This window comes from Hypanus sabinus, chromosome X2 (genome assembly GCF_030144855.1).
Source record: "Hypanus sabinus isolate sHypSab1 chromosome X2, sHypSab1.hap1, whole genome shotgun sequence".
Classification (NCBI taxonomy): domain Eukaryota; kingdom Metazoa; phylum Chordata; class Chondrichthyes; order Myliobatiformes; family Dasyatidae; genus Hypanus; species Hypanus sabinus.
In genome coordinates, this window is record NC_082739.1 from 36,094,744 (window position 1) to 36,108,408 (window position 13,665).

Below are 13,665 nucleotides of genomic sequence, written 5' to 3' on the forward strand. Positions count from 1 at the left end.
ACCAAAAATATGCAAGACCTTCCATGGTAACAAATAACCCATGAAATAGCTTGATTCAAGTGGCATGGCTGCAGAAAAGACTAAGTCAGTCCTACAAAAATACAGAATCAGCTATACTACAATTTCTAGAAAATTCACTGAGCAATTACACATACAGTATATAAGCCATCATAAAAAATATGAGCAAGAGCAAAAACAGTTAAACTACAAGAGAAATACCAATTTTACACTCTAATCCAGCATCACTGAGATCTGTAGCATGATAAATGTCTACATCCTTAGGATTGGCAGCTCACCATAAGACAGACTTCAAGATTTGGAGAGTGGAATGGAGAGATTGGTTTGAGCAAATTTGTTCTTTGAACTCTTTAAGTACGCAGCTGCATGGTTGTCAGTCATGATGGATAACATGACATAGTGTGAATATCAGCAAGATGATGATGTTTGGAGCATATCTTCCCCTGCACTTGTCAGGTACAAAATTCCTGCAAGCTGTGTGCATGAAAGCAGAGGCCATGGTGAAAACCAGTGACCTGACCAGAACCACAAGTAATAATCTGAAACATTACTTGAGCTACCAGTAATTCAAAAAATGCTCAAAGACAGAGTTGAATGCCTGCCTCAAAGATTTTTGTGGAAGAAAAAAGGTTTCATTTCTTGTGGATATGCATCAGTATTGGGTATGTACTTAGCCTCAGCATCATAGGTATAGAGTAAGTAGAGCAGCGGACTAAGCTCACAGCCTTGAAGCCTATGTGGAAGGAGATTGTGGAGGAGATGTTGCCAATCCAAACTAACTGGGATCTGCAAGTGAGGAAATCAAGGATCCAATTGCACAAGGAGGTACTGCAGCCTAGGTCTTGGAGCTTATTGATTAGTTTTGAGGGGATAATAGTGTTGAAAGCAGAACTGTAGTCAATGAAGAGCATCCTGATGTATGCATCTTCACTGTCCTGATGTTCCAAGGCTGAGTGAATCACCAATGAAGTGGCATCTGCTGAGGACCTGTTGTGCTGGTAGACCAGTTGGAGCTGACCCAAGCCACTCTTCAGGCAGGAGTTGATATGTTTCATCACGAGCCTCTTAAAGCACTTCATCACTGTGGATGCAAGTGCAACTGGGTGATAGTTATTGAGGCAGGTTACCACATTCTTTTTGGGCACGAGTATGATAGAAGCCTGCTTGAAGCAAGGAGGTTAAAGATGTCAGTGAACACACCAGCCAGTTGTTCAGCACAGATCTTCAGTAATCAGCCAGGTACCCCATCTGGACTGGATGCTTTCCGTGGGTTCACCCTCCTGAAGGATGCTCTCACGTCGGCCTCAGACTGAAATCATAGGGTCATCGGGGCTGTGGGAGTTCATGAAGGTGCCACCATGTTTTGACGGTCAAAGTGAACATAAAAGGCATTGAGCTCACCTGGGATTAAAACTTCCTTGTCATCTATGTGGCTTGGTTTTACTTTGTGATGACATTCAAGCCCTATCACAGCTGTCAAGCATCCCCCAGTGACTCATGTTTGCTCTAGTACTACCACTTCACATGTGAGATGGCTTTCTGGAGGTCATACCTGGACCTCTAGTACTTGCCTTGGTTACCTGACCTGAATGCCAACAAAATGGCCCTCAGCAGATTCCTGATCTCGGTTAATCCAGGGTTTCTGGTTGGGGCAAAGTCTTAATGAGGACACACTCGTCCTTGAATGTCCAGTGACAACCATGGCATATCCATTCATGTCTTCTGAAGAGTCCTTGAACATCACACAGTCAACCGACTCGAAGCAATCCTGTAGTCACTCCTTTGTCCCATGCGGCCATGTCTTTGTTGTCCTTAACTCTGGCACCTTGCTCTTTGGCCTGCCTGTATGCAGGTAGGAGGAGGACTGCAGATGATCAAACTTCCCGGAATGCAATCTAGGGAAGGAACCGAAGACATTCCTGACAGTAATGTAGCAGTGTGTTGGGACCCCTGGTGCTGCAGGTGATATGCTGATGGCAATTGGGCAAAGATTTCTTTGAACTAGCCTGATTGAAATCCCTGGCAAGGATGTGAAAGGCGTCAGGGTGAGTTGTTTCTTATTTGTGAATCACGACACTCAATACATCCAGTGCTTGCTTAACACTTGCCTTTAGAGGTATGTAAATGCAGTCTGGATCATGGCAGAGAACTCACTCTGCAAGTAGAATGGTCATCACTTAATTATTAGATATTCCAGGTAGGGAGAACAGGATTGCGGCAACATAACTGCGTCTGGGCACCACAAAACATCTCGTCTTCTTTGAATCGGTAGTTTGGTCCATCCAGTGGATTGAGAACCCCTCGGGCTGGAACTTCCTGTCCAGGGTACTGAGGGTGGGCCATATCTCAGTGAAACAGAACACAGCAATCCCTCATTTCACTCCAATACAGCAATCTTGCTCTTGGGTCCTATATTTTGCTCTTGAGTGACTGTACATTAGCCAACAATATGCTTGGAAGAATAGCTGACATCTACCAACATCCCAGAGGTTCTAAAACAGTTCCCACAAAATGGAAAATACAAAATATAACCCCTTTATTTAAGAAAAGAAAGAGAAAGAAAACTACAAATCAGTAGTAGTAGGTCTGTAGTAGGAAAAATTAAAGAAGAACAAACAAATGGTTAGAGGAACTCAGCAGGCCAGGTGGCATTTGTGGAGGAAAAAGGACAGTGTTTGGAAATGGACGAAGATGCTATCTGACCTGCTGAGTTCCTCCAGCTTTTCGCTTGTTGCTCCAGATTCCAAGATTTGCAGCCCTTCTTGTGCCTCCAAAATTGAGAGAGATTACAATATATTTGACTAATATGTTAAGAACTTTGACTTTGAAGTTCTGACATAACTGATCAGAGTAGTGGGTGTTAAGTATTCACATTTTCAGTAAGCATTTGATAAGGTGTCACTATCGAAAATACAAGTCTCAGCCCAAAATGTCAGCTGTTTATTCCCCTCTATCAATACTACCTAGCATGCTGAGTTCCTCCAGCATTTTGTATGTGATGCACTGGATTTCCAGGATCTGGAGAAACTCTCGTGTTTGACCACATGCTACTAGAGGACAATATACTGACTGAATTGAGAATTGACCAATGGCCAGAAATCAAAAATGATATGTCAAGATCATTCATTGTTCATTCAGGAAAATTCTTTAAAATTTCATCAGCAGCTGGATGACTTTTTATCATTCTACACCCAATGGAACTGCTAAGAATGAGTCATTGAGTGCATTCAAGAAAACAACATATTTTTGAATGTTAAAAGCGATCAAGTGACAGTGAATTAGTGCAGGAAAGTGACAGTGAGGTAAAGATTCACCCATGACCTCATTTAAAGACAGGGCTGAATGAGAAGGGCGACTCCAGAAGGCCCATACCTTGCTAGTCTTATGTTTCAGTGCATCTCACATAAACACAATGAATCTAAGATAGAAAATGGTGATACATACATACTTTAACATCATATTTACTTTGACAAGAGCACTGCTCAGCAATGAGTGTATTTTTCTAGTAATTTTGTTTACTAAATGCCAAATAATAAATCCCTGAAATTCATGACATTCTTGCAGCTATATATCATGTACTTTTAATACAAATGGAAATGGCAAAGGCAGTCTCTGGAAGCTTCCTCACAAGCAGTAGAGCTTCTCTTAGAGACAAGATTCTGTGTCCCACAAAAGGAACTGGGGGAATTTGAATTGTTAATTAAACTATCTGCAACAAAGAATATGTTGTTGTTCGTCCTTCGGAGTCGAAGACGACCACGACTTCTGTCAGGTGGAGGGTTTGTGACTGTGGGTCCGGAGGTGACTGGTGAGGCCAATCCGGGCCCTGAAAGCTCGCCCACATGTGGGACACATGAGGGTAGGTGCTGCAGTGGAAGTGGAGGTAGCTCGAGACTTGCGCGTGGTGCGTTTCCTCTGAGCCTCTGCGGTGCATCGGTTTTCTGCTGCATACGCTCCTTTAGTGGTCCTGCTCCACCAGGTTGGGCGGTCCAGAGCAAGCGATTCCCAGCTACTGGGACTGATGTTGAGGTCTTTGAGGGACACTTCCAGGCAGTCTTTGAAACGTTTCTTCTGCCCTCCAACTGAGCGCTTGCCCTGGCTCAGCTCTCCATACAGCAGCTGTTTTGGTAGTCGACTGTCAGACATCCTGATGACATGGCCAGCCCATCTGGCTTGGGCTTTCTGTAGGAGGGTGTAGACGCTGTGGGTGCTAGCCCGCTCCAGGACCTCCATGTCTGGGACTTTGTCCTGCCATCGTACGTGGAGAAGTCTGCGGAGGCAGCTCAAGTGGAAGTGGTTGAGCTTTTTAGCGTGACTGCTGTAGACTGTCCAGGTCTCGCTGGCATAGAGGAGGGTGGTGAGAATATAGAAGCTTTGAAGAAGGTGCAGCAGAGACTTACTTGGATGCTGCCTGGATTGGAAAACATTTCTTATAAGGGTAGGTTGAATGAACTAAGGCTTTTCTCTTTGGAGAAAAAGAGGATGAGGGGTAACTTTATAGAGATGTACAAGATGATTAGAAGCAGAGATTGCAATACATACACATTCAGGAGGACTGGAAAAGGGTCTCAGCCTGAAATGCTGACAGTTTACTCTTTTCCATGGATACTGCCTGGCCTGCTGAGATCCTCCACTATTTTGTGTGTGTTCCTTTGGATTTCCAGTATCTGCATATTTTCTCTTGTTTAAGAAACATAGAATGAGTGGACAGGCAGAGACTTTTTCCCCAGGGCAGAAATGTCTAACACAAAGGAGCACACTTTTAAGGTGATTGGAGGAAAGTATAGGAGGGATGTCAGAGGTATTTAAATTTGTTTTTTTTTTACACACACGGAGACTGGTGGGTGCATGAAACACACTGCCAGGGGTAGTGGTCAAAGCAGAAGCATTAGGGGCATTTAATAGACTAAGAGATGCACATGGATGATAGAAAAAATGGAGGCCTATATGGGAGGGGAGGGTTAGATTGATCTTAGAGTGGGTTAAAATGTCAGCACAACATCGTACAGTGCAGTATTATTCTAAATTTGAGGTTCATGGTCTAACTGGCGTATTAAATGCTCTTTTGGGAAGTTATTAAGAATGAGTCATTGTGGGTGGAATCATTGAATGAGTCATCAAATGTGTGGTGTAGAGCAGCGAGGGAGGGAGAGAGAATGGGGGGGGGGGAACGGCCTGACATCTTTTCTGCTGACTACCCAGAGCTGCTATATTTACAGTACCATCATAACATAGGCACCCTTTGAGTTAATCCTTCAGTAACTTTTATTAGTGCTAATAGTGTAATGTGATTAGGTCAAGCTAAACGATCTTGAACAGAATACTGACAGCAATTATTTTTCATTGTCTCAATAACGCTCATCCGGACCTTTGCACAGAGTTAATTCTGTTAATTCAGGTTAATTCAGGTGTTAATTCTGTTTTTGGAGACAATATTGGTTAACAAAATAAAGGTCAATGAATTCTATCTGCCATTTTTACCTTAACAGTAGTTTCACTGTTGCCCTGGTGGTCCACATGCTGATCAGATGAAAGGGTACTTGATTCTAGTACAGCATTCTCCATGGCTGCTTGCCTGCAACAAAATATTCTTAGAAATATTAAAACAGCAACCCATAAGCTCAGAATGTAACATTGAACAGGCCCAACACATACCAGGTCAGGCAGCCTCTATTGATGTTTCAGGCTGAGACCCTTCTTCAGGATTGAAATGGAAGGGGGCAGACACCAGAATAAAAAGAGGTAAAAAGAGGTGGAAAGAGGCTAGCTAGAAAGTGATAGGTGAAGCCAGGAGGGTAGGAAAGGTAAAAAGGAGAGGAAGAAGAGTGAACCACAGGAAGTTCAGAAGTAGTAAGAGGCCAGAGTCGTGAATAGAAGAAGAGAGAAAGGGGAGGGAAGATTTTTTTAAAACTGGAAAGACAAATCGATATCCATGCAATCATGTGGAGGCTACTCAGATTGCATACAAGTGTTGCTGCTCTACCCTGAGGGTGGCCTCATCACGGCACAAGAGGGGGGTCATGGACTGACATGTCAGAATAGGAATGGGAATCAGAATCAGGTTTATTATCACCTGCATACGACGTGAAATTTGTTAACTTAACAGCAGCAGCAGGTCAATGCAATGCATAATCTAGCAGAGAGAAAAAAAAGTAATATATAAAACATCATAATAAATAAAGTAAATCAATTATGTATATTGAATTGATTTAAAAGAATGTGCAAAAACAGAAATACTGTGTAATTACAAAAAGTGAGGTAGAGTCCATAGCTTCAATGTCCATTTAGGAATCGGATGGCAGAGGGGAAGAAGCTGTTCCTGAATTGCTGAGTGTGTGACTTCAGGCTTCTGTATCTCCTTCCTGATGGTAACAGTGAGAAAAGGGCATGCCCTGGGTGCTGGAGGTCCTTTATAATGGACGCTGCCTTTCTGAGACACCACTCCCTAAAGATGTCCTGGGTACTTTGTAGGTTAGTGCCCAAGATGGAGCTGACTAGATTTACAACCTTCTGCAGCTTCTTTTGGTCCTGTGCAGTAGCCCCTCCATACCAGACAGTGATGCAGCCTGTCAGAATGCTCTCCATGGCACAACTATAGAAGTTTTTGAGTGTAGTTGTTGACATGGCAAATCTCTTCCAATGAAGTATAGCCGCTGTCTTGCCTTCTTTATGACTACATCGATATGTTGGGACCAGGTTAGATCCTCAGAGATCTTGACACCCAGGAACTTGAAGCTGCTCACTCTCCACTTCTGATCCCTCTATGAGGATTGGTATGTGTTCCTTCATCTTACCCTTCCTGAAGTCCACAATCAGCTCTTTTGTCTTACTGATGTTGAGTGCCAGGTTGTTGCTACAGCACCATTCCACTAGTTGGCATATCTTACTCCTGTACACCCTCTCGTCACCACCTGAGATTCTACCAACAATTAAAATTAATTAGAATTAAAATGTTTAGCCACCGGGAAGTCCCACTTTTGGAGGATGGATTGGAGGTACTTGACATAGCAAAACTGGTGCCCTGAAGAAGTGTCTTGGCCCAAAATATCGACTGAACCCACGCTACCTGACTTGCTGAGTTCCTCCTGCATTTAGTGTATGTTGCTCAGGATTTCCACTGTCTGCATACTTCCTCATTTTTGTGTACCGCTGGCTTTCAATATTGCAGACGATGCATTCTTTTAACTCAGTCCAGTAAAATTCAAACTTTGGAGGAAGCCACATAATGAATTATGTACTCCACCTTCGCTTCACCTTGAAAGAAATATTAATAACAGTAAGACTTCATCTACTCTTTGCGGTTCCATAAGCTTGACTTCAGCCAATACATGTAAAAAAAGCACCTCAGGGCTATGCAGGTCAAGTTTCCTTCCAGCATCTTCTTTACAGTCAATAATACCACTACAATGACAGAGTCAGTGGAAATATTTCATTGAACAAAATATTCTGTTCCACAAGATTTCTCCAAAATCTTACATGGGTACTTTTGCCTCTTTAAATTCCATTTCTTCACCCCTCCTCTACTTTTGTACCATATCACTGGGAAACTAAATGAACTCTCAACAAATTTAAAATCTATGCAAGCCATATTCAAATACAAGGCAGGGTCTTTCAGATCCTATAAATATATTTATTTAGTCACTTATTTATTTTAAAGCAAGTAGCATTCGGATGAATATTTTTTCATAAGTTGCTATTACTGTTCTCCAAAACTAGAGCTAAGTCAAACTACACATACTGGAAACCAGCAATGTATGTCGATACAAGGAGGTAACAATGAAGACACAGTGATGGTTGAACCAAAAGCAAAGCCCTGACACTACAGTTTTGGAACACTATGACCACTTTGATGGTATTTTTGGACTCTTTTTGTTTAATTGTTCAAAGGTTCATTTTATTATCAAAGTATGTATGCAGAATACAACTCTGAGATTCATCTTCTCCAGGTAGTCACGAAATACAGAAAAACCATAGACGTCATTGAAAGAAGACATCAAAAGACATCAACATCCCCCCATATGAAAAAGAAAAAAAAACCAAAAACTTGTGAACCCCGAATCCCCTCCCTTGACGGGAAAACTGACATAATTGCCCACAAGGAAAATAACAGTGACCCCTCAATCTCCTCTCACACACAAAAAATTAACAGGTAGCCCACATGGAGAAAGAGCAACAAGAACATCAAACCCCAAACTGATTGACAACAAGCAAGAATGGGCAAAAACATGAAAGTGAAAAATAGAACTGAAAGAGGTCAATATGAACTATAGTTAGTTTGAATTGTGCAAAAATTCCTTTAAAAATTGTACATAATTTGTGTGTATATTTTTATATGAATATTGCTTATACAACAATGTTACTTATAAAATAATTATAATAATTTGTCCTATGGGGGGTATGGCTTATTCTGCCTATCAAAAGTTGCTTTGTTGTGATTGGCTAGTTTAGAAACTGCAGCTGCTTTTCCCCATTGGTTAGCTGCCTGGTATCTTTTTTCAAATATCCTGGGGGCTTGCTCTCTCTATCTTTATTTAAGGTAAGTGGTGCACATAGCCATTGGGAAGGTATGCTCTGCATATGCTTTTAGCTAAGTATGTTGGTTGAATATTCAGCTTTGTAGTGATGTAACTTGGGGAACATCAGTGTTTAGTTGAATTTTTACTTATTTGTAGTCAGTGTTTTCTGTCTCACCTGCGAACCTGATTCAGTGTTACATTTTGGTGCTGTGAGCAGGATATGGCTATTTGAGCAAAAATGCACTTCTTTAAGAGGTTATTTAAAAGAGAGGACCCCCCCCCCATTTGAGTGATACAGAGTCCCAGATTGAACAGATAATAGTGAGGGCTTTGGACGTTTTGAATGGAAAGAATCCAAAGCTAGTGGGAAGATTGAGGATTGGGAAGCTTTTAAAAACTTGCAGAAGGAAATGAAGGTTATTCGGAAGGAAAAGGTGAATTATGAAAGGAAGCTGGTGACTAGTATCAAAGAAGATGCTAAAAGCCTTTTTAAGTATATAAAGGGTAAATGAGAGTTGAGGGTAGATACAGGACCAATAAAAATGATGCTGGAGATATTGTAATGAGAGATGCAGAGATGGCAGAGGAATTGAATGTGTATTTTGCATCAGTCTTCTCAGTGGAAGACGTCTGCAGTATACTGGGCATTCAAGAGTGTCAGGGAAGTGAAGTATGTGCAGTTAAAATTACGACTGAGAAGGTGCTCAGGAAGCTTAATGGTCTGAGGGTGGATAAATCTCCTGGACCTGATGGAATGCACCCTCGGGTTCTGAAGGAAGTAGCTGGAGAGATTGCAGAGGCATTAACACTGATCTTTCAAGAATCGATAGATTCTGGCATTGTATCGGATGACTGGAAAATTGCAAATGTTACTCCATGGTTTAAGAAGGTGGGAGGCAGCAGAAAGGAAACTATAGACCTGTTAGCCTGACGTCAGTGGTTGGCAAGTTGTTGGAATTGATTGTTAAGGATGAGATTATGAAGTACCTGGAGGCACAAGGCAAGATAGTTGAAAGCCAGCATGGTTTCCTGAAAGGAAAATCCTGCCTGACAAACCTACTGCAATTCTTTTGAGGAAATTACAAGCAGGGTAGAAAAAGGAGATTCAGTAGATGTGATGTACTTGGATTTTCAGAAGGCCTTTGACAAGGTGCCGCACATGAGGCTGCTTAGCTAGATAAGAGCTCATGAAATTACAGAGAAGTTACTAGCATGGGTGGAGCATTGGCTGATTGGCAGAAAACAGAGAGTGGTAATAAAGGGATCCTATTCTGGCTGGCTGCCGGTTACCAGTGGAGTTCCACAGGGGTCAGTGTTGGGACCATTGCTTTTTACAATGTATGTTGATGTCTTGGACTATGGTATTAATAAATTTGTGGCTAAATTTGCTGATGATACAAAGATAGGTGGAGGAGCAGGTAGTGTTGAGGAAAAAGAAAGCCTGCAGAGAGACTTAGTTTATGGGAATGGGCAAAGAAGTGGCAAATGAAATACAATGTTGGAAAGTGCATGGTCATGCACTTTAGTGGAAGAAATAAATGGGCAGACTATTATTTAGATGGTGAGAGAATACAAAATGCAGAGACGCAAAGTGTCTTGGGAGTCCTTGTACAGGATACCCTAAAGGTTAACCTCCAAGCTGAGTTGGTGGTGAAGGAGGCAAATGCAATGTTGGCATTCATTTCTAGAGGTATAGGAAACAAGAGCAGGGATGTGATGATGAGGCTCTATAAGGCACTCGTGAGACCACACTTGGAGTATTGAGTGCAGTTTTGGACTTCTTATTTTAGAAAGGATATACTGACATTGGAGAGGGTTCAGAGAAGATTCACGAGAACGATTCCAGGAATGAAAGGGTTACCATATAAGGAACGTCTGGCAGCTCTTGGGCTTTATTCCCTGAAGTTCAGGAGAATTGGGGGGGGGGGTGAATCTCATAGAAACATTCCAAATGTTAAAAGACCTGAACAGATTAGATATGGCAAAGTTATTTCCCATGGTAGGGGAGTCCAGGACAAGAGGGCATGACGTCCATTTAGAACAGAGGTGCAGAGAACTTACTTTAGTCAGAGAGTGGTAAATCTGTGGAATTTGTTGCCACGAGCGGCTGTGGAGGCCAAGTCATTGGGTGTATTTAAGGCAGAGATAGAAAGTTTCTTGATTAGCCAGGGCATCAAAGGGTATGGGGAGAAGGCAGGGGAGTGGGGATGACTGGAAGAATTGGATCAGCTCATGACTGAATGGCGGAGCAGTCTTGCTGGGCCAAATGGCTTACTTCTATTTCTATATTTTATGGTCTTAAATCTTGCTAACCTACTGATGGGTTATAGGACGCTGGAAGATTGGTCAGACCAAATAGATTTCACAGGAGTTGAAATGGGACACCACATTGTTTCCATACTTAATTATTGGGTTTTCACAGGAGAAAGGATAGCCTACAGCATGCATTCTGGCTGTCTGCAGCAGTTGTAAGGTATCAGTATAAAACGGTAGTGAGTCTTAAGAATGAATTGGATGATCTCAGTCAGCACTGTATTATTCTCAGAGAATCACTACTGATGGCTCAGGGTAGGGCTGCAAAGTTAGATAAGAATTATAGAGATAGCTTATCAGCTAATGAAGCTGCAGCACTCAGATGCTGCATGCTGAGCTGGTTGGCAGCATGACCATGTTAAGGTTCAAGCCACGATCCTATGGTGGAGCTGGGGATGGAGATGTTTGGGCTGGATCATGAAAATGTGCGAGAGAGAGTGTAGCGTGGACCCCTCAGTTTAATCCTCAAGGTGACTGCCCTCTCCCCTGCGAGTTTGAACCAATGCGGGCTAGGCCAGTGATCATGTATTCCCACAAGCACCATGGTGGGGGAGGGGGGGCATCAGTCCGTGGCTTCTTCCTTTCAGGAGGGGGCGGGTTAGGAGGATTAAGAACAGGCAGCTTCAAGACTGATCAGAGAGTTTTCTGCTAAGGAATTAGCAAGTTTAGGGGATAGGTACAGACAAAAGGTTGGGGTGTCTTTGACCGTGTGGTTATTGAGTATATGGGATGAGAATACCACCAAAGCAAGCCTATATAATAGAGATGGGTGCCTTAGGGAGCCTATTATCCCAAAACATAATCAATAACACCGAGGACACTGCTTGCTTCCTCTGAGCAAAACGCATTACTATGGGATCCGGTAATGGCAGTGGTTCAGCATAATAGATGGAATTTAAAACCCTAAGCAGAATGGAGGATACTAAAGTTCTACGCCAGTGGGCTCTTAATATATCGTAATAGTGGTATCCCACCAGAGGATATTGAATTAACTTCTGGAATGGTGGGACACATGGACATGGCTTTTCAAATAAAAGGGGTAGTGCTGTCTTTAATACCACCAGCTGTTCGCCATCCTTTAAGTACCACGAACCAATTATTACAAGGTTTAGAGTATGTAGAAGAGGGTGCACGCAGCCCACTGTGGAAGTTGGATAAGCAGACGGGGAGTGGGGGGTTCTGCCTGTCTCATAAAGAAATGTTTTAAGCATTGCTCAATATTGGGATTCCGGAGGAGCAGGTAAATGGGGCTCCCTCCACCACCCTCTATACAATGTGGAGAAAGCAAGAAACGGAGACTGTTGAGGAGGAAGGGTTATTTGTCAAGTCCTCTCCTGATAAGGGCTCCTTTTGTCCTCCATCAGATTCCTCGCATTCCATTCAGGATTCCCTGCAAAGGAGATCGGCTAATGTTCGTCAGCAGTGGGAACTGGGGGGTGGCTAGTTCATTTGCACTCATTGTCATGGGGGGGGGGGGGGGTGGTCATTTGATCCCTCTTCCCTGTAAAGAGATTGTGAATGATTTGAATGTGGAGAAATACGTGAGGCCACACGTGTCAGTTTGCACGTGTTCATTTGTGTACTTTACCTTTTAAAAGTTTGTGTGAATCTGTTGGGCTCTGCCTAGTTGCTTTTTCCTCATCAGTGTTTTCTTGTGTTTTTAAAAATCTATTATGTGTTTATTGTGTCTTAATTTGTTCCATTGTTGTCAAAATGGTTGTTGTGATGCGTCCAGTGTGGTATTGTAGTGAGTAGTGCTCGACACTCTCACTTTCAGCTTCCTCCACTGGTTAGCAGTCTTGCAAAAAGGAGAGCTGAATTTGCAAGTCTCTTTCTGCCTCTCTTAACAGCAAGCCTCATGTAGTGCCTCCTCACTGGCGACACACGGAAACTGATCTCCTTTCGGACTCGGGCTGAGGCACGTGATAAAATACTGTAGGCCAAAGTCAGCATGGTCTGCTTAAGGGGAAATCTACCCGTTAAATCTATTGGAATTCTTTGAGGAAATAACAGGGAGGATAGACAAAGGATGCTGTTTACTTGGATTTTCAGAAGGCCATTGTCAACATGATGCACATGAGGCTGCTTAACAAGGTAGGACCCCTTGGCATTACAGGAAACATACTAGCATGGACTGAAGATTGGTTGAATGGCAGGAGACAAAAAAAATGGGAATAAAGGATTTATCTGTGGTTGATTGAATTTCAATGGAAGAAGTGTCACAGGAAAGACAGATAATTGTGCTGAGGATGAGGTAGCTGGTTTACAGAGGTAATGTGTAGTGAGGAGAGGCTACTGATCGGGCAAAATTGCAGTCAACAGGATGAGTTGCAAGGTAAAAGATGGACAAAATCGAAAAGGGACTAAAGGTGTGGTATCTGAATGTGCGCAGGTACATAAGGTAGATGAACTTGCAGCACCTTGCAGATTAGCAGGTATGATGTTATAGGCATCACTGAACCATGCAAGCCAAAGGAGCAATGTTGAAATAGTCAAGGGAACTTCAATATGCAGGTAAATTGGGAAAATCAGGTTGGAGCTGGTTTACTGGAGGGGCAATTTCTAGAGTGCCGATGAGATAGCTTTTTAGAGCAGCTTCTGGTTGAGCACACTAGGGGATCAGCTATTCTAGAGTGGGTATTCTAGAATGCAAGCAGGCTTTTTCCACTGAGGATAGGGGAGAAAAAACAGAGGATATGGGTTAAGGGTGAAGGGGGAAAAGTTTAAAGGGAACATTAGGGGGGGCTTCTTCACACAGAGAGTGGTGGGAGTGTGGAATGAGCTGCCAGAAGAAGTGGTAAATGCCGGCTCACTTTTA

At 42.8% G+C, this 13,665-nt stretch overlaps 1 long non-coding RNA gene across 1 annotated transcript in view; it reads left to right on the forward strand.

The window, feature by feature from the left end:
- Window positions 1–8,231, forward strand: part of LOC132385245 (uncharacterized) — a 37,762-nt gene extending 29,531 nt beyond the window's left edge. The window contains exon 4 of the long non-coding RNA XR_009509123.1: window positions 7,735–8,231. This is a non-coding gene — a long non-coding RNA (uncharacterized LOC132385245). The remainder of the gene's footprint in view (window positions 1–7,734) is intronic.
- Window positions 8,232–13,665: the final 5,434 nt, after the last annotated feature.